The sequence below is a fragment of the Vulpes vulpes genome, chromosome 11, assembly GCF_048418805.1.
Source record: "Vulpes vulpes isolate BD-2025 chromosome 11, VulVul3, whole genome shotgun sequence".
Classification (NCBI taxonomy): Eukaryota; Metazoa; Chordata; class Mammalia; order Carnivora; family Canidae; genus Vulpes; species Vulpes vulpes.
In genome coordinates, this window is record NC_132790.1 from 92,353,491 (window position 1) to 92,377,657 (window position 24,167).

At 36.1% G+C, this 24,167-nt stretch overlaps 1 long non-coding RNA gene across 1 annotated transcript in view; it reads left to right on the forward strand.

Moving 5' to 3' along the window:
• The first annotated feature begins 22,590 nt into the window (after positions 1 to 22,590).
• Positions 22,591 to 24,167, forward strand: part of LOC140594534 (uncharacterized) — a 31,277-nt gene continuing 29,700 nt past the window's right edge. Inside the window, exon 1 of the long non-coding RNA XR_011995397.1 lies at positions 22,591 to 22,696. This is a non-coding gene — a long non-coding RNA (uncharacterized lncRNA). The remainder of the gene's footprint in view (positions 22,697 to 24,167) is intronic.

The following is a 24,167-nucleotide window of genomic DNA, read 5'->3' on the forward strand; positions in this document are numbered from 1 at the left end:
TTATAAACAAAATGGACTGATGTAAAGTGCAGGTGACTTTTAGTGAATGTATGGCCTCTGGGACCAAAGAAATGTATTTGGAGAAATATAACCTCAGATGTTAAAGGATTACCAACTTAAGAAAGCATCTAGGATTTATTTATTTATTTTTTGTACTATTCCAGGGAGGTTAAGGAGGATGTCACAATTTTACTGAATCTTTAAAAAATTCTTAATATGTATTTTTATCGGGCCTGCTTTTGTAGTGGAAAAACACATTTTTTATTGATATTAGCCTATGCATTACGCTGAAAAATCTTGATCATTTTTTCTAAGATCTTTTACTTGTGTCAGGGCAATGATATTCTGTAAAGTCTTTGACTTTGTATACACATGTTGGAATATGTACATAACTTAATTATATGGAGTAGGCTCTGTAGCTTTTGTTAGATTCTCAGAGGGGTCTGTTTTTCCCAAAATGTTAAGAACCACAAAGCCATACTCTTTGTTCTATACCAGATCTGGAAATTATTAGTAAGAAAGAAGAATTTTTCAGGGAAAATATCAAATGAATACCTTAAGCCAAAAAAAAAGTCTTTTTTGTTTTTGAAATTTACACTACACAGAAATGCAAGCTCTCTTGATCCTGACCCTACAAGGGCATTTCTATTTGTATCTGAATAGATTCATTTCCAAAATTGGAGAGTAGCCCATGTTCCATTACCGTGTAGCCCACAACATGCTTGAGATTGCTAATTAGGGTGCAAATCGTGGTGGTATTCCTGGTGACCTGGACATGTGTTCAATAGAAATAGAAATGAGCCCCTCAACTCATTCCACATAGGCCAGAAAACATCTGCCAGATGGTTATAGCTTTCAGTAACTATTAAACTGGATCACATTTGAACAAATGACTTAGATATATAGTGTTTGAAAGCTTATTCTGAATTTTCTAACATATCCATGGAGATTAGCCTTAATGAAAAACTACATTAATCTACCTCATGTATTGTGATTAGCCTAAAACCGATAATTCTCTCTCACTTTTGCCAAAGTCAGCCCCAAAATGGCTTTATCCACTTTCAGATAATGTTAACAAAACATCTGGGAGATTTATTGAGATAAGGATATCTATTAGGACATCAAAATTAATTTCAATTCCCTGAGGTATCTTATTTTAATTAACAAAGCCATGATCTTGTTCTATTAATTAGCATGCTGAAGGAATAAGTTTGAGATGAATTTAATTCTAGAAAAGCATTTATCTTCCAAAATAATAAAAAGAGCATTAACTATCTCAATCTAATTTGTTTTATACTTTTAATAACAGTCTTGAAATTCCATCCAGAAGAGTAATATAACTAATATTCATTATTTTTAATTTAAAGCTTCATTTTGGGTGTGCATATTTCTTACAAGCCTCATTATTAGTAGTACCATAGTTCTAACATTGTATCTTTTAAAGATTATTAATGTGAGCACAAGTTCATTTATTATGTGATATTATTAAACTTTCTGTTGGGTGGGAGCCTCATATTTATTTCACTCCAAGTGTTTTTCCTCACTAACTTATGGAAGTATCTGAGTATGCCAGAGTACAACTAGGAACAAGGCACATGGAATTTGTAATAACTCCCTGTTCTGCCCAAACATATAATTTCTGTCTAATCATATATTTCACTCTAGATTGCTTTTATTGATATATCCTTATATTTTAAATATAGCTAAAACATTTTAGGCAAAATTCAATTAACAGATTAGATTAATAGTATGTCTGATACAATATTAAGATTACTGTAATGGAGCATGCTGAACAATTTCAAATAACTTCATCTTACATCAAGCCACAGATGATGGCTTCAGGTGGTATAATTAGAGGGACTGGATTGTAAAAGCTTAAATGGCATCCTACTGGAAATCCTCCTTAGAACTTTTTCACTTTCATATCTGTTTTGTTGTAAACAGGCTTGCATTTGAAGGCATCATAGAATGGTTCTTAAACAAAACATTGGAAAACGGAGTGTATGCATTTACTACCCGAATGCAAGAAAAAAAATCAGTATTTTGTATATGGTTGCTGTTTTTCAATCTTTCATACTTATAACCTAAACCATGGTCAGATAATGTTTTAGGCTTTGTGGGCCAAGAGGCAAAATTGAGAATATTATGGAAGTCAGCATACAGCAAGTGAGAAAACAGAATTACACAAATCTTATTGATGGCATTCAAAATGTAATAATTGAGGACAATTTTTGATAATACAAATCTACTAATGAGAAGAATGGAATTCTTCTTTATAAATAATATTTCACTTAATTGACATTCAAATTAGTGTTTCCTATCATCAAAATTAACTGCAAGTGTTTAGCTGCCAATGCTGATCCATAATGAGATATTATGTATTTCATCTTTGAAGATATCTTTTCACAGAGGTAGGTCTGCCAAATATTGATATTAACCCATGAGCATATGGAAGGCACAGAATCCTGTTAGATTCTTCTCTAGATATTTGCCTTTTAGCTTGTCATTGCATTTCAGATTATTCATTTCCAGTTGAAGGTTGCGGGGAAGTTCCTCACTTACACAGTTAAATGAACTTTGAGATGTGGAAATTTCCTTTGAACTTGGAACTACTAGAACTTAGTTGAAACTTGAAATGTGTATCTCCTGCAAAACTGTGGTAATGAAGGTATTTCTTTTTATCTTAACTTCTGGCAATCTATGAGGCATATATAAGGCAGCTTGACATTACTTATGATTCAAACAATATTAGTTGTCATCAAAATGACTTTCCTGCAATATAAATTCTGCATTTAAGTACTGTTATTAGTACTCATAATTTTGCCTTTTAATTCTAGGTCAAATTAATGAGAAAATATTATAGTATATAGCAAAAATTATTTCCAACTCTGTTCAGCATTCAAAGGTAGTGGTTGAGGGTGGTTCTTTTTTAAATATTTTATTTATGTATTTGAGAGGGAGAGTGTATGTGAGTGAGCAGAGGGAGGATCAGAAGGGGAGGGAGAGGGACAAGTAAACTGTGTGTTGAATACAGTCTTTCAGGGCTTGATTTCATGACCCTGAGATCATGATCTGCGCCGAAATCAAGAGTCAGACACTTAACCGACTGAGCCACCCAGGCACCCTGAGGGTGGTTCTTGATCACAAAAGTTTTAACCTTGCCTCTGAGCTCAAGAAAATCACAATAGAATATCCCTGCCAAGTTATATAATTGCCCTGTGGTAGAGCAAATCAGGGTAGTCAATGTCTATTTTTGACACACATTCACAGAATTGATGATGATCAAATCCATGAAAGCCAACGAAGATCACTGTTGACAACTATGGTAGTGACTTATCTAATAGAATGTCTTTTATTCTTTATGTACTTGTTCACAATGTCACTGGGTTAGTTGGGGTCCTCTAAAAGGCAGAGACACCAACGTGGGTTTAGATGTGCAAGAAATGTACTGGGGAAAACATCGGAGAGGCACAAATAGGAAGGAGCTAGAGAAGGTGGGGCGAGCATTCAAGCTCTAATGCAGTTCTGACTCCTGTCAGGGAGGAAAGGAATGAAAGCGGGGTTTACAAGCAGTTTGAGGAAAGTTTCAGCAAGCCAGTTGGAGTACTTGAGCCAAAGTCACCCATCAGAGGAGTCCCTTCTATGTTCCATCTTTGGCTGGAAGCATCCTGCCACAGTCCAGCACAGGTTCCACACAAGTTTACTTCTTCATATTTACTTGGGGAGAATTTCCTCCATAGTTCCTCTGGGTCTGCCTTCCTGAGGGGAAATTTTTAGAGTGAAATTTGTTTAATAAACTATAGTCCCAAACACTGCAGTTGATCTTAGACTGCCACTGGTCCTCACTCACCCATTTCCTCCCATACAATTCATTCTAAATCTCCGTGCCCTCCCCTATCACCTTAGCATATTTTGGTTGCTTATATGGTGGTGTGATCCAAACATTCATTCCTGAGAGTTTGAGTGCTCAGTGATCATACCTTCCTCAGAATCTCAGATTCTTCACAGTTCTTGACATATATCTAGTTTCTGCATATATCTAGTCAAGGGGGTAAGGGAGTACCAGGAAATGCCCTACTGGAAAACTTGGGTTCTGTATGAATTCCTCCCTGCCCCACTGCCTTCTCATGCCATGCAGAATCACTTACCTTGTTGGTGCGGTGACTTCCATATTACCTGTTGGTATCTCAACACAAGGGGTTCTAGTGGACAAGGTGTCTTGGTGGCAGCTTTAGCTTCTAATGTAGTGGTATTCTTGCCAATTCCATTGGTAAGAGTATATTAGTTTTGGGGTTTCAGGACCTCCGCTCCTGCATAGTCTAGTTGTAGGGATGGAAAGCACAAAATTCCTATTGTATTACTGGAAGTAATAGTACATAATGTCATTCTTGCTTTTACCTGTTGGTATGTGAATCTATTTTTATTATTGGAAACAAAATGCCAAGTTGAAACCTCTGATTGAATGCATTTAATACGTGTAAAAGGATGGTATTCCATTTCCTCAGAGAATTGCCTCTGAGCTGGTGCTATAGTTAAACATTTAAAACTGTTCCATCATTTTGTGAGGTTGGCTGTTTCTAGATGGTTTGGTATGTAATATGATTATTGGATTCCATTGTAATGGACTTACTCCCATACCTCTTTCACTGCAAAGTAGGTCCCCTAGTCTGATGTCATGCTATATGAAATCCATAAACCCCAAGATGTTAAGGTTTTTAACATGGTGCTTACTGAAACCATGCAAGTAAGGATGGCAAAGCTATACCCAGAACAGGAATCTGTCTTTCTAAGAGGGATGGACTGCTGGCCTTTCCAGCATGCAAGAGCCAACGTAGTCAACATGGTTCCAAGTGGTCCATTGGTCTTTTCGTGTAGGAGAGTTCTATTTGTTGTCAGGAACTGTGAAGAATCTGAGATTTTACTGTATTTGCAAGGTAAGTTAGCCTGCCATAGTTTCATAGATTTTGGCAGAAGATGTGAGACTCTTGGATCAAGGGCAATGGACAATTTAATATGTACAGCCGTAGCAGCAGCTTAAGTGTCATTATTTTTGTGTTGGCTTCCTCAGACCTAATTCCAAAAGGGGTTTGAAAGAGGAATACACATACAGTGAGTTGAACTACAGAACAGAAACTGAATTTAGGGAGCTCAGACATTTTATTTTATTTATTTTTAAAGATTTTATTTATTCGTGAGACACACACACACACACACACACACACAGAGAGAGAGAGAGAGAGAGAGTGAGAGAGAGAGGCAGAGACATAGGCAGAGGGAGAAGCAGGCTCCATGCAGGGAGCCTGATGTGGGAATTGATCCCGGGTCTCCAGGATCAGGCCCCGGGCTGAAGGCAGCACTAAACCACTGAGCCACCTGGGCTGCCCGAGCTCAGATTTTATAATAAGAAGCAAATGATAGATATATAACAGAGTTATTTTAAGGACAAAATATGATCATTAAAAGCTTTTTGTACAGTGATTTAACAGCATCTAGCATATGGTCAGGATTAGAAATAGATACTTTTATTATTAGGTAGTATAAAGGTTTACTTCATAGACCAGGGATCTCAGTAAGATTTATTATTTGTAGCTAGAATATTAAAATGCAACTGTTACATTTTGGGGGGGGATGCGAATTTACATGTTTTCACAAGGCAAAAGAAGGCAAATACAACAACCAACCAAAAAGGAAACAAAACATCCTCTGTAGATTATTCCTTATTAATCTAGATTATTCAAGATTAGGCCACCTGAATAAAAAGAAAGAAAATAACCTGAGTTTTTGCCTGGAAACAGTACCAATTTTCTTTTAAAATGTGTTTGAGCTTTCATGAAGTTCAGCATTTCGTAATTGATGGTAAATCTGGCATTTACTATGACAGAGAACCTATATTTATTGATAGTTTTACTTTGGATGCTACAATATAAACCCATACAACCGCACAATGAAGATGACTATGTAAGTCTAAAAGGAACTTCTGAGGGAAAAAAGCAATATCACTGTTTACTTCCGTAAGTTTTAATTACATTATTAGTTCTAATGTGTAGTATCATAGGAGAGCAAATGATATGGTTTCAAAAAAACTTTACAGATTCTGAAAAAGTTAAAGGACCGTCAGGACTCTCATTGACCAAAAAACTCTTTCAGATTTCAGCCTTTGTTTACATATAGAAGTTACTCTGCATTTTTCTTAAATAATTTATAATCTATATGGGATTTTTACATATACTCTATATCTGTTAAATAAATATAAGCACTGGGACCAGGTAATATAATATCAAAATTTTATTCTTGGAAACCTATTTTGAAATATCTTGCAAAATTTAGTTTGCTACATAAATCTGCTCTCCGAGGAAATTATCTCAAATTGTAGGCTTCAGGGTAAGCGAAGGCCATACTTCATACTTCATAAATAGAAATGATTTTCCTTTTTATTTTTATTTATTTATTTTTTCATAAAAGATTTTATTTATTTATTCATGAAAGACACAGAGAGAGAAAGAGAGACAGGCAGAGACACAGGCAGAGGGAGAAGCAGGCTCCATGCAGGGAGCCCGACGTGGGACTGGATCCTGGGACTCCAGGATCAGGCCCTGGGCCCAAGGCAGGTGCTAAACCGCTGAGCTACCCAGGGATTCCCCAGAAATGATTTTCGTAACATCGCATTGCTTTTGCAATTCGTACCATAGTCATCTTAAGGGGCTTCTCTTCTTCTGTTCATGTGGTCTTAGATAAAACAAAGTGCATTTTATGCCATCCTCTTCTTGAAACTTTTCATTGGCATATGGGCACCCTTAAAATAATCTCCAAAATTCTTACAAGGGCCTTCAAAACGTTATAAGTTCTGTTTCTTGCCAAAGTATCCTCTAAAAATCAGCCACTGTTTTTGATGGAAAAAAAATGACTGGAAATAACCAAATACCTATCAATCAGAAATTGATGTATTCGCATAATGGAGGGCTATGAAGCTGTAGAATCTCTATCCCTCTCTCTCTGATGTACATGTGTGTTATTTATATATAGATCATGGATATCACATAAATGTATGCGTACATCTATGGATATATTCATCTATCTATTTATTGAATCAGGATGTAGCGGAGCAGAAGGGATAGGATGGCAACGAGACTTCACTGAATATACTTTGTTCTATAGATTTGACTTTTCTACCACTTATATATTTCAATAATTATAAAGCTACCTTGAATTATAAAGCTATTTGAAAAACTCAATCCCTAAAAAGTCAAATTCAAAATGCAATAAATGAATCTGTGTCTTTGTTGGTAGCGTAACCACAGGCATAGTAGAAAGGTCATTCTTTCCTGATGATTTAGGCTCTCCTTTAGCTTCTATATCCTGGAATAGTTCAAAGGTGTCTACCGGATCCTTTTGAAATCAATTCATCCCATCACCTGGGGATCTCCCTGGGTCACTGTGGCCTACAGGAACACATGTGTGTTGGCTCTCACTCAAATGTTCAGATGACTCCTGCTTGATTTCTGACTTCACTGATCTCCAGTTGAGAGCTAGATGCTGGCTCCAGTGCTATGTGTACTCCATCCAGCTCGAGTTCTCCAGATGATTGGGTTAAATTTCTCCCACTTATTTTGTGGGTAGGAAACATATTTTTCCCCTCCTCCCAGGGCTGGGAGATTGCATGGCCCTCTAGCCATTCTCTCCAAAAATCTATCCTCTCTCAGTCACTCCTGAATGTTCCTCTTACCTCTTATATACTTTGCATGGGTGATGGGCTAAGGTCTGACTATTTGGGGGAAGTTGCTTAGCAAGTTGAGCATAGTTTCTCTGATCCCTATTTTAAACACAGGTGGAATTATCCTCTTTTATTGACAGCTTTGGAGCTTCAACTGAAAGTAAAATTTTAGGTAAAATAGGCATAATGGTTGAATGGCACTGGACGAATTTCTATAATAGTCACTGAGCCTAGACCACAGAACTTTGACAAACCAGTAGACTACCAGCTTTGGGCTACTCAGCTACCTTTAAGAATAAATACCTAATAGAGTACTTAATGTTGCTTTGTGATAAAGACATATGTTCTTTTTGTGAAGTATCAGCAAAAGGCAAATATAAATTTTATTAGAATGACCTGAAGAATTTACGTATTGCTTGTGAAGTTCCCAAACACCCTAGAGTCAAGAATATAGGAAGAGATGAAAAATGCCTGATCCTGAATTTAACCGTTATGGGAAGTAAATAGATAATGTCTATAATGTTAACAAAAAGTTAATAAATAGATATAAATACATGCAAATTAAAGATACAAATAAATTACCGAAAAGAAAGAAAAAGGAGGTAAGAAATTGGAATTGATTCTCACTGGGGATTAGTAATTAGGGTCAAAATTTGGCCCTTTAATATGAAATAGCTGACACAGAACAATTAGTTAATATTGTTTGCTTGTTTCTTCCTTTCTGCTTTTTCATATAGTACATTGAAAAGAACTATAAATATTCATAATTTAAAAACTAAGGCGGAACTTTCATAATAGAGCCACCTAGTGGTAAGAAACCTGTGTTATGGAGGCAAAAATTACAGATTTTGAGATTTCACAGTGATTTTATGAAGTAACATTTAAGATGCAAGGGAGGATTTTATTTTTATAAGATATAAATAATATAAAATATAAATTATAATTTGTATATTTAAAATTATTTGGAACTACACATATAGTAGTGGTGAATAATGAGAATACCAATATTTATACGTGTGTGTGTCTCTCAAACGAACAAAACTCCCTGCACAAATTTTTATGATTCTTTCCCTATTTTTTCTCTACCACAGATCACCATACAAAAACTAAACCTTATCTTCTGTACATATTATTTATCCTGCGTGTAGATTGGGGTTATTGATATTTCCATGGATCCCTGATCTATGGAGCAATGCTAGCCAAGCATCCTAAGATTCCTGGTTGCCCAATGAATTAAAAGGAAATCACAAATAATACAAATTTTCTTCATGAAATAAATTTCTTTTTTTTTCTGTTTCTTTGCAACATCAGTGGTGACTAGAAAATATATTAATATTTCATGAGTATAAATAGTGGTCCTCTATTATGTTTGAATCATTGTACCATATTTGTTCCATCAGTTTTTCTGGGAGTACAGATTTTGGGATCATGAGTATAAGTAGGCTCAGAACAGAAAAATTTTTGTAAATAATTCAGCATGTGTTCTTTTATCTTTGCTCTATAATTTCAATTACATATTTGTGTGTCTATATTACAAATATATATTTATTTATGTATATTTCACTGTGATATTCACAGTAGCCTAAATTACTTGTTATGTGGCAAATCATGACTGTTTCATGTCTAATGATTTTCTGGAGATGCATTACTACCCGCTTTAGCCATTATTAACCTGTGATGCAAATTGTAATTTAATTATACTTAATTTTTACCTTCATTGTTTCTGCTTCATGTTTGAGTGATAAAACATACATGTTTTTAAAGTCAAAATATTGCTCTTTGTCAGTTTTGGGAATGTGAGGGTTGGCTTGCTCTTCTCATAGAAATGTTAATTTGTAAAAAGACATTGCTATTTTTTTGCCTTTATCTAATGACTCAGGGTACCCATCTGTGGGAGTATTGTGTCTCTACTCTCCGACCACAGAATACAAGAATGTTGGTTAATTTCTAAGAGTATTGTATCTTTGATTAGGTTTATATGTTAATGAATAGGGAAGTTACCACCCATTATCACCTCATAGATCAGCGTAAGAACAACTAGTACATGTATCAGGGCATTTCAGAACCTGGGTGGTTTAGCTTCCATTGCATATGAAGTTCAATATGGGACTTGAAGATGTCTCCTGAATAGAAAAGTATATCACCTACTTTAAGCTTTACCACAGTATTTAATCCGATATAACCTCTTGATTCTTTTAAATGTTGTGGACCTAATTGTTTAGTTGTCAATAATATTATAGACAATTGAAGATTCTCTTGGAAACCAGTTTGGGCCCAGCTGTCAGGAGAACTGGAATGTCTTATTTCCCCGCTCTAGGTGTTTCCACTAAAGCATAATCAGATTCCCTCCAACCCCAGGGCTATTTGCAGTTTGGATGCCAGGAACAGCTGTGGAGTCCAGAAGGCTTCTGTAGGATTCTCTCACCAGGGAGGGCTTTCAGGGAATAGCTGAGCAAGGATATAGATTTGGAATAGATTAGGGAGACAGTGCTGCTTTAAAATAGTCTTCCATAATACATAACAGTTTCAAGGGGAAAAAATCAACAAATCCTTCACACATTGAAATTTAAATTTAATAGAATATTTTAAAAGGTTGAAATAAAGTATGCCTTGCATGTAAACCAGATTCCATGTGGGAATTGACCTGTTCAGCTACAAAATAAAATTACTATCTCCATACTGAAATGGAGATAGTGAGTAGGATTTTAGATAATATTTCCTTTTCTATGGAGAAAATAAAGTAGTACTACAAAAGTAATAAAGTGCTATAGAGGAAGTGGGCCTTTACTCCTTATTTTAAGCACTTCCTTTAAATCAGGGGGATTTCCACTGTCAAATTCTGGCTTATTTGCATTTATATGGTGAAATGTTGCCATCATGTGGCCAGTCCATCTATCACATCTTTCTCTTTCCACAGGGTTAACCTGAATTTTTAGCTATTTTTATATATGATGCTTGAGTATTTAGAGGCAGGTATGGTGTCTGTTAGGTTCATTAATATAATGAGATGACAAATACTTAAGCATATTAATTAAAAATAGACATTGAAATACATTTACTGTTATTCCCACACAATGGGATTTTAATCTGTGTCTTCCGGAGTTCTTAGAATTCCCCTTTTCATGGGCAGATTATTCAAGTTATGAATCTTAAATTGTTTGGAAGTGCTCTCTTAAGAGTCCAGGTGACTTTTCTTCCCCATGTTTGTATTTGTTTTGAATGTCAGCACAAGTTACCAAAATGCCCATTTATTTGTATATATTGGGAGCTATATCCAATGCATACCCCATTTTAAACAATAGGGGGCATTATGATGTCATGTTTCTGGTTTTCTCTATGATGGCAAGTATTTTACTTCATAGTAAAAATCCTGGATTTTCTTCTTGATAAGAATACTTCTCTAAATCCAAAAACATATTTATTTTGACAGTACTGGCAATGAACATGAGCTTCATCCTTGGGGGACCTAATTTCTTAAGAGAAAATACTACACCAATTTATCACTATTTCAATAATTGCATGCATTTCTAAATTGATATAAAAATCCAAACCAATTTATATTTAATCCAGATATAATAGTTTTAAAACATAGGTTTATGTACTTCCTTATTAAATTGAGAAATGTTGGCATTTCCAAGAATTCGTAAGTCAATCTTTTTCATCATGTATTATCATAAATGCAAACTTTTCTTAAGTTAAATTTTAAGTATAAAAATCATGAAACTATGGGGATGCCTGGGTGGCTCAGTTGGTTATGCATCTGCCTTGGGCTCAGGTTGTGATCTCAGGGTCCTGGGATTGAGCCCCTCATTGGGCTCCCTGCTCAGCAGGGGTCTGTTTCTCCTTCCTCCTCGCTGGTGTCCCTCCCTTTTTCCCCCTCCCTTTCTCTCCCCTCTCCTCCCCCTTCCCTCCCTTCCTTACTCCAATGCTCATGGTCTTTCTCTCTCAAATAAATAAAATATTTTTAAAAATCATGAAACTATGTTCTTAGCATTACAAAAATTTGAAATCTTTAGACAACTAGGGTAAAAATTGCTAAAACACAAACATTTTCAAAATTATTGATTTTATGAAGTTAATTAAGGAAGTTCTTTAAATGTATAGCATTTCGGTGTTTTATTTTTTCAAGCTTTACATGGATTTAAGTTTCAGACAGGATACAGAGTAAACCAGGATTTAGTAGATTAAATATTAAAGTTTAAAACTGAAAGTTTTATTTATTTATTTATTTTATTTATTTTATTTTTTTATTTTTTTAAAACTGAAAGTTTTAGATGGAAGAAAATATATTTCTCAATGGGAAGCATCTCTTTCATGTTTCATGAAGCAGAGAGAAGGAAACTGAATATGATGCAACTTCAAAGATCATTTCTGTCTCCATCCAAAATTATATAACAGTTTTCAATGCTTTTTTTGAAGTTTTACTGAAATTATATATATGCACATATGTATACATGCAAGTATTGCATTACTATGTTCTCTTTATTTCTTTATTAAAACTTAAAACATTAAATAACATCAACTTTTAATTTGCTTTTCCAATCTCAGTCCCCTATATTGGATAATCATAACCATCATTGTGAATTTGTTGGATATTCTGAATTTTTAATTATTCTGGTAAAAGTCACTATGATACACATATTTTTGCATATTTCAAGGCATTAGAACCCATATTCAACAAAATATTTGTAACTTTTTTTTTGTAACTTTTTTTTAATTGCATGCTCATAGCTTGAATTTAGCCATTGTGGGAGTATTTACACCATGGAAATCAGCAAATTCAACAAATTCCTGCCCCACAAAGAGCTTGTCATCAGTACACCAGTGAGTGTTTCTTACTTGGGACCATTATTGGTATTTTGATTAAAATAGTCTTCTGCAGGGTTTTTCAACCCATTGCAGAATGTTTAGCATCCTTGGCTCCTTCCTGCCTATTAAACATCAGGATAGAAAACCCTATTCACTGAAACCACTAAAAATGCCCCCATGTTTCCACATGTTCCCTAAACCATTTAAACTCTTGCAAATGACACCCACCCCTGCAGGGATAACTAAGAAATATGTGGCAGTAGGTAATGAAAACTCTCAGGCTGAGGGAATTTAGATGCAGAAAAAGGTAACAAGTTAGTTTAGAAAAAATAAATTGGGCGGACCTATAAACAGATTTAAATTATAGTCTATATTGTTTCGCTTCTTAGTCATTTTGTTGGTCTGCTTATTGATAGTACCAGAATGTGGAGAGACCAAAAACAAGAAACTGGGTTAAGGAAGCTACAGTATATATCCTGTTTTGCCAATTGGTAGCATTCATTTTTCTTTTGATAACATTGTACTTCAAGTGCCCTCTGGACTTCAGAGGTGTGGTGCTTGATCCATATCGTTTCATTCTTCGTGATCAATAGCCTCATATGGCATTGAACACTCAAAATAAGATTAGTGCAAAGGAGGAAATGAATTTTTAATTGAATTACGTTGCAAGTGTAAAATCTGCACTGAATTTTGAAAATGTACTCTAAATTTAATGAAAGAATGGAAATAATTTTAATAATTTTAAAATTTTGATAAGATGGTGAAATAATGTTTGAATATATTGGATTAAAGAATGTTATATCTTATAATTATATATTAACCCCATCTATTCCTTTTTACTTTTTAAAATGTGGCTACTAGAAGATTTACAATTATATACATAGTTTACAATATATTCCTATTAGATAGTGCGGCTCCCGAAAGAATCATTTCTTTTTCATTGTGGGTCCATGCAATTCTGATATTTTTTTAAAGTTTACTTATTTTTAGTAATCTCTACACTCAAGTCGGGCTCAAACTCACCACCCCAAAATTTAAGAGTTGCATGATCTTCCAACTGAGCCAGCCAAGCACCATAGTTCTGACATATTTGATTCCTTTGCAGCTTTGGAGGTAGGCAATGAGTCAGCCCTGACCAATCAGAAGACACTGTGTCTTATCTCTTTGAGGATGGTTACATGATGTAATTTCAACCAAAGAGAGTGATTTTACAGGATTTTAGCTCAAACTTCTGGAAAAGAATAGTTCTCTTTTTATGAACTTGGGACTGTTGGTTCCAAGCCTAGAACCGGTAGAGACCATATTACCACCTTGAAAAAACTGCCAGGTTGGACACAAAGCCGATGCTGGAGTGCAGAGCCAAGAAGCAGTGAGAGATGGACTCCTAAAACCAGATCTGTGTCAGGACTTTTTAGTTATCTTGGGCAGTAGAAACCTTTTGGGCTCAAGCCTGTTTGGATTTTCTGCTACTTAAAAAAAAATTATTTATTTAAGAGAGAGAGCATGTGTTCATGACTGTGTGTGAGTGGGGGGGCGGGGCAGAATGAGAGAGAGAGAGAGAGAGAGAGAGAGAGAATCTCAAGCAGATTCCACTCTGGGTGAGAGCCCAACGCAAGGCTCAATCTCACGATCCTGAGATCATGACCTGAGCAGAAACCAAGAGCTGAACGCTTAACCGGCTTAGACACCCAAGTGCTCCAGGTTTTTCTGCTACTTTAAAAACAGAAATTCCTTCTTGATACAGAGGTAGAAGATTTTTAAGGGCTAGTGCTTATGCAGTAGCTGCAGGAATGGAGAACATCAAATCTATGACACATGGCAGTAAACATGGCTTTCATTTGACTTAAAGAATTCAAGGAGTAGAGATAGGGAAAAATTAAGTACATTAAAAAACAACCTCTTCAGTTGATTCTATCAGGTGGTAAATACAGGTTTTATTAGCACATGATATTGAACTTGTTTTGAAATTCAGGCTTTTCTAATGTATGCTAAATTCAAATCCTCAATAATCTGGTTAGCAGCATTTAGGAGTGACTCTTAGTTTACAATGTGACCTTCTATTTGGTTGGTCTTTATTTAAAATGCTAGTATAGGGACCCCTGGGTGGCGCAGCGGTTTGGCGCCTGCCTTTGGCCCAGGGCGCGATCCTGGAGATCCGGGATCGGATCCCACGTCGGGCTCCCTGCGTGGAGCCTGCTTCTCCCTCTGCCTGTGTCTCTGCCTCTCTCTCTCTCTCTGTGACTATCATGAATAAATAAATAAAATCTTAAAAATAAAATGCTAGTATAATTAGTGAGATTATGAATTATAAAATATATATTTTTAGGCTCCAAACTAGAAATAGATGAATTGCAATTAATATACATGCAAGTGTTACGGCTTTGTATCATCAACCAACCACCCAATTCTGCTTCTCTTATACAAGAGACTCATAAATTCATAGCTCAAGTCACTGTGTGCAACTATTACTGATTAGCTCTGAGTCAAGTCAAAACATTTCTCTTTTTAGTCAAGTGCCTTCTGATATTCATAAACTTTGGCAAAATGTTATACCTTTATTTATGGTAAATCATAATTTTTTGATATTCTAAGTTTCAATGAAATCTCCATTCCTTGGTAATCTTGAAACATTTCAGATTTTAAAGCTTGATTAAACTCTAGATGTTTAAAATCTAATTTTTTAAATCATAAAGATGACATGGAAAAAATATTGAATAAATGTGCTTTAGTTTTTACTTCTGTCCTCTGATTCACTTATGATACTCAAAAAGCATTTCTAAGAGGTTTGATTCCCTACCTGCCATCTTGATCGGCTGATCGCTGGAAAGAAGATAGACAAAGTTGACAAATTTTTATTTATGAGAGTTAACTAGAATAAGATAAGTTTTCTTATTATGATAGAAATTTCTCAGAGAGCTCTCAAAATAATAAAAAAAATAATAAGTTCCCAGTAATATTCAGATACGTGATTGAACAAGTATAGATAGTTCAGTGCTCTTGACATCAACAAAAACATTACCTTGTAGAAGAAAGATAGGTCTTTCTAATTGTATAATAGTGGAAAGATACTTGCATAATTACAGGGCTACAGTGACAGCTGCTTACCATGTCCGCTATCATGCACTGCAGGTGGTAATTTACCCATGTGCTTTCCATTCATTTGAATGGAAAACAGTAGGGGGTGGCCCTTATGCATTCCCTGTAATTGTAGACATTTTAAGCAACTATCATTGAAGTTTTTTCATTTTAATGTTGTATAAAAATATGACTTATTATTTTTTATACTAGACTTTCCTACTTGACAGAATCTTTTAAATACTATGCCTAAAATTTTTGTCTCCTTTACTATTTTCATATTCCAAGGCTTAAGAGAGGAGTATCAACAACAGGAACAAAATCTTGGTTAAGTTATGGGTCTAATAAAAATGTTGGATAAAATCTTGTCTTCTCATTAACATTCCTAAATGTAGTAGGTACAGTAGCATACAAAAACGACATATCAAATATACTGAGTTCAGAGGGCTTGATTTTATAAAATTGCCTCAATAATCATTTATTTGCAAATGTTTTCAAAAGCCATTTAATATCTACATACATGGAAGTTCCTGGCTCTAATCTCAACCAGCCAGAAGAGACTAGGACCAGGAAATAAAACGATTCCTGTACAACTATAGTTGCTGGCTTAAGACTTTAAGGTCAAACTGACACATGATCTTCAGGAGAGATCCTTCAAATTTTTCTTTTTTGTAAGATTTTATTTATTTATTTGAGAGAGAGAGAGAGAGACGCACTCTTGCACATGTGAGGCTGGGGTGGAGGTAAGGCATGAAGCAAAGGGGGAGGGAGAAGGAGTGTGAGCACAGAGCCTGACTGGGGCTCAATCCCAGGACTCTGGGACTGTGACCTGAGCTGAAACCAAGAGGCTGACACTCAACCTACTGAGCCACCCAAGTGCCCCTAGGTCCTTCACTTTTGATCAGAACTTCTTTCTTCTTACTCAGCACACCATTCTTACAAACCAACATAAGCAAGCAAATGAACAGCTTTAATTCCTAATACAGGGGCAATTAGAAACATCAAAGGAGAAAAAACTAGACAGGAAAAGAAAGTTTATTTCTCTTACCTACAGACTTAGGTCACATTTCAACTGCTTCTTTTAGGCTTCCTTAAATTGCCAGGGTTGTAGTTAATCGCCTCATTCTCTCATCTCCCAGAACACTTTTTTTTTTTTTTGAGCACATGTGTACACATATATGGGGATGGGGAGGAGCAGAGGAAGAGGGAGAGAGAGAATCTCAAGCATGGAGCCTGGCAGGGGTCTCCATCCCAGGACCTGAGATCATGACCTGAGCAGAAATCAAGAGTTAGCCACTTGACCGACTGAGGCACCCACACACCTTCTTCCCAGGACACTTAAACTGCCATCATGATCAGGGTTGATACTAAAAATATTTAGCAACTGGTACAGATGTGGGGTGTCTCTCCCTTTACCCCACCCCCACTTGCACCCTCTCTCTGTGTCTCTCTAAAATAAATAAATCTTTAAAAACAAACCAACAAGCATGCTGGCCAATGCTGAAGTTTGGAGCTTATCTATGCTGTCCATTAATCCTTTAGCTATTGGATCCTGTAGAATTCCAAGGTGTCCCAAGGCCCTGGCTGCTGTGGTGGCTGGGAAACACGCAGGGAGCAACGGCAGTGGTTATTTGCCAAGTAGTATGGAAGTATATGTAACTTCAAAAACCAAAGGATGAATGGGTGCAGAGCCTGTCTCTAATGCCTTTTAACAACCCCAGCTGGCAGAGAACAGCACAAGATGTTAGCATCTCAAATAAGTAGCCTTTGCATTGAATGTGTTTTTAAAAATTTTATCAGAGAATCTAATGACAATTTAGATTCCTATCAGTGTGTATTTTACTAAGGTTCTGCCTCTGTAATTCCCCTAAACTGGGAGACAATGAATGTTGCCAACATACAAAGAGTGGAGAGACGAGAATATTGTAGCCAGAGGACTTGACTTGGCCAAGCAAATTTTGGATTACCAATTCTACTTACCTTGTTCTTGCAGATAAACAAAGACACTTGCTCTTGCAGATAAACTTGCCAAAGAGATGGAAGTGTGCTGATTAAAATAAAAAACAACAGTATTTTAACAGATGTGGTGTTCTGTTAGGAATTAAATAAAACAAAGACATTCTGAAATGTTTGGGGTTTTCTTCTGAGATCTTTGGATACTGCTTATATTTTCTTTTCTGTCCAAATTCAGTTTTCTTTTCAGTTACCTCTCATCCTCCTGCTTGTTGGTGTCCTAGTTAGCAGAAGAGACGGGTAAAAGTACGTGGAGGAAATTGAGATGTGAGTGAAGAAAAAAACCCAGGTACATCAAAGCCTACAGAATACTCAAAATTATGGGTTTGTCTTCGCCTATTATTTATCATCTGTACAGATAGTAGCATCCAAATAGTAATAGGACACATATAATATCATGCAACGAGAATTATTTTGCATAATTTTGCAAGATGGTGAATTGTACCATGAGATGTGTTTAGGTACGTAGAACTGAGTATGAGATGGATATACTGAACATTTACATTTTAATTATAAACATGGTAGGTAAGGTCCTTTTCATTGTATATTACATTAAGTTAATGAAGTTGGTGAGGGGAACTTGAACGAATCATCAGTTTCACTCCAATTCATTATAAAAGGTAGGGTTCATTAATGTAGATTTCTATTTTACTTTATTTCAAGGAAGAGCAAAAAAGTTTACTTCTACTATCTGCTCAACTTGTTTCTTCACCACGTGAGTGATCACCTCTAAGTGACAAACCACAGTAAGCGTGCAGCGTGGCTTGCCTTTTATTATCTTCGTTCCTGACCTAATTCAGACCTACTTGCCATTTAACAAATAGTGAAAAGTTTCTGTCTCTCTGCCTCTGTTTTTTTTTCATTTTGCTTCTTCCATAATTATATGGAGGCATAGTTGGTACGTAATAAATTGCACATATTTAATGTGTATAATTTGATGTTTTCACACACACACACACACACACACAGATATATATATCTCCACATCCCCAGGAAACTATCAGCAAAATCAAGGCAGTGAACATATCCATGTTTACCTGATAAAAGTTTTCTGAAGTTTTCTTGTACCCTTTGTAACCCTTCCCTCACACCCCTCCTCAGCTCTCATCCCCAAGCAACCATTGATCTACTATGAAAGTATTCTTAAAAAAAAAAGTATCTTTATTTTGATAGTTTAGTATTGGGGATTCCGATTCCCATAAAGAAATCTGAATGCCCAGTTTAACGTGGTTAGTGTACAGGTGGATCGACTTTATACAGGGAGCGGAACAGCATGAGTACACTTCAACAACAGGCATACAAGCTAAACAAATCCAAAATCAAATAAATATACTCCTTTCATATTGATAGTAGCCATTCTACAACTATGGAAAACTAGTGTTTTATATAGACTGTTTTAAAATAACTACTCAGAAACAAATTCTGGCACCTTGTGTTTGCCCAAGGTAAATGGGCCATTAAGTAAACCAAAATTCCCACCCTTACATGAAGACATATATTTGTGGATCTGTGCAAAATGAATAGAAAAGCTGAAATACTTACTCACTGAAATCTGGGTCTGAAATTTGTTGTTATTAAATGTTAAGGAATTCCCATTAAGTGGTATGAACTAGTCTTTATGTCTTAACCGTTTTTTTCCTCTTCTCCTTGCTCTGAATTTGGCCAGAAGGTGAAAAGACGTACTTTGTGGTGACATTATCGTTACTGCATGTTTTCTAGTGAAGAGACGAAGGGCTGAGCAGCCTATTTCTTCTGTCCTGGGCAGGGGGGTGAGGAATAAAGATTTGTGTGGGTTTCTGTGTATGTGTGTGTCTGTGTGTTTCTGAAGAAATATAATTAGAATAGGAATAGAATTCTGTTGCTGATGATCTTATGTTTATATATTAGTAAAATAACAATAATAGTTATAAAGTTGTGTTAAGGCTGAGATGACTTGCGTAGAAGAATCCTGGTGCATAGTACGTAGTACTCAAAGTATGTTTGTTCTTATTATTAGTTAAAAACCTTTACATTTTGATGCTATTTGAATCAAAATGTATACATATCTTCCAACCCCAACCTACTTGCCCTTTAGAAAATGGTTATTGATTTTTGAACTCTGGAAGTTACAGCTGTATCTGGTCAAGAAAATCTCCTAGATTGGCAGGTTATTGAGTTTAGCTGCCTGGAAACAACCATGAGAGGGTCACTTCTGATTAGAACTGACATCTAAGACTTTTAAAAATGAGTTCCTTCCCAGCCTGCTCATGTACTCCACTTTATTGTTTATAGAATTGCAAGCCCTGATACTTAAAATAGCACAGACACTACATTTACTTTCTGCTGACAATTAATACAATTAAGAATCATTAGAAGTTCAGGCACTACTAATTCCCTCATAAAGTGTCCTCGAAGCCAATACAGCTTTGAGTATTTAAAATGATGCTAATTCCACCTGGGGTGGCGACAGCGCCCTGTCCTTGAATTGTTTGTCTTCCACGGGGAGGTAAGTACAGAACTTAAGAGTGCCCGGACAGGTAGGTATGTGATTTAGGATTTGACAAGAGTACTGGTGGGGACTGGTGGAGGGGAACCCCTCACTACAGTAATTCACACAGCACCGATTTAAGGTGAAATCTTTGTGCATAACCAGATAACCAGCTATGTGGTCTGACTTGTGGAGAGGGGGGCTGCCCCCATATCTGTCTCCAAGCACTTGTCATGAAGTCTGATTTTATAATGAGAATTCTATTTCTTAGAATCATCAGATTTAAAGATCAGAGTTTAATATTCTTTTTTAATAGCACAGATATTTCTGAGGGGAGATAGGAACTCACATTTATTAAACAACTATTATCCGAGTTCTTTTTCCATTCATTATTAAAATTCTGCAAAATGCTGGCCCAACGCCCTAAAAGAGTTGAGTTATCCTGAAGGCCACTTAGTGTCATAGTGAGCAAATGTCAGCAGAGGATACTAATGTCCTGTGTGTGTGTGTGTGTGTGTGGCAGGAGCCTTTAGAGAATTCAAAATCAAAATTAGAGTGGCTCCCTGATTTTGCCCCGTATGTAACTCCTCAGAGTTTCCATTTTATTTGGGTCACATGGGGTAGCATAACTTTGGGCATAATCTTGCCAGCCCAATGGAAAAGGTGAGAATGGAGAGGAGGCTGTGTATTTAATCTGATGCTCAGGCAGAGTGAGCCTCCCCTCCACTGACCTTCATCCGTCTTCATGGCTGGCTCTGTGGTCTTCTTATTTCCAGGATGCTTGAGGGAGGGAGGTCTGTGTGCAGGCCTGAGATATCTGACTAAAAGGAAGTCGTGTATTCTGAACTAGCTATTTTAGTTCAACGATTACATATTTCCTATTTTCTCTTGAGAACGTTTTCTTGACTTTCTGGCAGACTTTCAATATGAATAGAGAAAACAAACAAACCCTCAAGATTCTCTAAACAAGGGTTTCTCCTACTAGGATTTTAAAGTATTTTCAGATTTCTTCTCATCTATTTTGTGAATTCAGACGTCCAAGCTAGATCAGAACATTCTTTAAAATTTTCTTTTCCATTAACTTGTGACTACAGTATTCACTACTACGTTGGCTTGGTGGAAATATTTTCGTAATTTAATATTGAATATTAATAGAATTTCTGGCACAGAGGTCAAGGCATCTGATCCAGAATCAGAATGAAGGTAACTTGGTTTTAAGTGTTGACACTGACCTTAGGAGGGGGCTTCATGTATTCTTTGTTACTGAGATGTTCAATAACTGGCACAGGTCGAATGGCATATGCTCAGTATGATGACTTAATATTCTATTTGTTCTCTTCTAATCCATAAAGAGTTAAAAATTCAATTCCACAAGTCTATTTAGAAAAGTGCCCTTTAGGGCAGCCCTGGTGGCTCAGCGGTTTAGCACCGCCTTCAGCCCAGGGCCTGATCCTGGAGACCCGGGATTGAGTCCCATGTCGGGCTCCCTGCGTGGAGCCTGCTTCTCCCTCTGCCTGTGTCTCTCTCTCTCTCTCTCTCTCTGTCTTTCATAAACAAATAAATAAATCTTTAAAAAATAATTAAAAAAAAGAAAAGTGTCCTTTAGTGGAAGATTTTGCTCTGGAATAAAAATATTCCACTGGATCACATAAATCACAACAGCTTTTTAAAACAGCTTTCTTATGAAAGTAAGCTGGACCAATACTAATATTTGGGATAGTGCTTCCTACGTTCATTCCCATTTGGAAAGAAAGAAACAGCACTTTTTGAGGTATAGGCCTTTTGGTCATGAACTCATAGGCTCTAAAGCCATATATAATTTCTAAACTAGAGAAATTAAAACAGCAGTAAGTTGAAAGGGAATGTTCTCTAATTAAAATGCTAATAAGCTTTAATGCTATAGAGTACCTTAAGGAAGAAAAGCTTAAGAGAGCTCATAATTAAACGATTATCTAAAAAATTCTGATAAATATTCAAATCTCCAAACGTGTTTTTGCTTTCAGTTCTTGAACTCAGACACTATTTTCTTTCCTTCCATTTCCTTACCTGACCTCCAGCCTGTTTTTCCAGATACATTCATGTAAGAAGTGTGTTGACCTTTTATTATGCAGATAGAGGCTAAAATAAAACAACATGCATTCTCTATTTAATCCTCACGACATTCCTATAATGTATGAGAGGGCTTTGCTTCTTATTTTATTGGATGAAGAATTTGAAACAGATAGTCTGATTTACCTGCACAAATGAGGAACAAAAACAATGCAAATAGTTATGTCTCAACTTAGCATTTATGTATCACCTGATAGTACATCTGGCCTCGGACAAGAGAATGTGGCGTGGCTGGTTGTGTGAGGGCACAGCTGTATACCAGTCTCCCTGCAGTCAGGTGTGACCAGATGTCTGAGTTCTGCTAAAGGAAGAGGGAGAGGATGGACGGTGGGCCATTTTCAGGCTAAGGCATTTAGGAAGTGGGTATGCACACTCCATGTGCTTTTCCACTTTTTCCAACAGGGTGAAGAAGCCTTTCAAGATACTGGACCCGAAAGGTAGAAGAAACCTTTGTTGCCAAGGAGAAAATCTACCGACAGACCAAGGAGCTCCAGCAACACTTCCTCTAGGGTGTGAGTTCTGGTAATGTTTATTTGTTAAAGCAGTAGTATTAGAGTAATGTGTGCTTATTTTCATTGTTTCCTTGCTTCCTTTGCCCAAACTTTATAACCTATTCTATTAGGGACAGTTAATTCTCTTCCTGTTGATGTAACATAGGAGATACAAGTTTCTATTTGTTATTATAGTAGATGCTGCTCTTCTTATCTTCCTTCCACAAAACTTTCCGTAAGTTTTGACACATGCTAACCATCATGATTATGAAATAATGCTGATATATGGTTATCACTATCTTGCAAAAAGAGATGAAAAGCTTACTGTGTCTTCACCATTTTGTTGAAAGTTTGCTGATAGCTTTTCAGTACATATCATTAAAAATGCAAAGTGAAGATTCAGACTAAGACATATTTTGTAAAGATACCGTATGTGTATATGGTTAGTTTACTACTTGGTCATTTAGAGAAAATGTGGTGATTTTCACCAATCAAAGCTGTGAAATAAATATTATGTATGAGTCAAGAAAATGGATTTTATAACTTAAATGACACTAGCCGTACGACCTTGACCAAGTCATTTACTTTCAGTAGAATTTAGCTTCAGATAAACAGAACAATTGATAACAGTTAATGGGTGTTGTCTCTATATATCCAAAAGATGGCCTAGGTGCTCTCTCTGTATTAATTCATTTAATCTTTACTACAACACTATGAGATAATACTACGTTGGCCCATTTTATAAGAGGGAAACAGAAGAACAATATATTAGAATTATTTGACAATAATCATTCAGCTAATCGTTAGCAAATTTGAGATTTGAACTGTCAGCTTATGTCCCGAGTAAATACTATTAATCAGTTTTCTAGTGCTTCTCAGACTGGAGTGCATGAGAGTCCTCTGGAAAGCTGTTATAAAACACAAATTTCTGAGTGTCACCCTCAGAGTTTCTGACGTAGTTGGTCCAGGATCGTGCCTGAGAATTTACATTCCTGACCAGTTCCCAACTGCTGCTGCTGCTGCTGGCACCACAGGGGGAGAAGCTCTGTTGGAATTTTGATCATCTATGGTTTCTTTTCCAAAAGAAATCATTCGAATAAATTGAATCACATTATAAGAAAATATTTTCAATACTAAGACTTGTATTTCAAAAATATAATTGAAGGTCGGGGTTCCTGGGTGGCTCAGTTAGTTAAGTGTTCCACTCTTGATTTCAGCTCAAGTCAGGATCCCAGGGTTATGGGATTGAGCTGCATGCTGGGTATGGAGCCTGCTTCGGATTCTCTCTCACCCTCTCCTGCACCCTTCTCTTAAAACAGCAATAACAACAACAGCTTAGTTGAAGGGCTATCAAAATAATTTTGTGTCAAAAAAAAAAATAATTTTGTGTCTTTTTCTTTAGAATCTTGAAATACTGTAAATGAATTATAAATGAAATAATTGTCTTATTTGAGCCAAAAGGTCCAGTAATTATGTGATAATTCATTTTCTT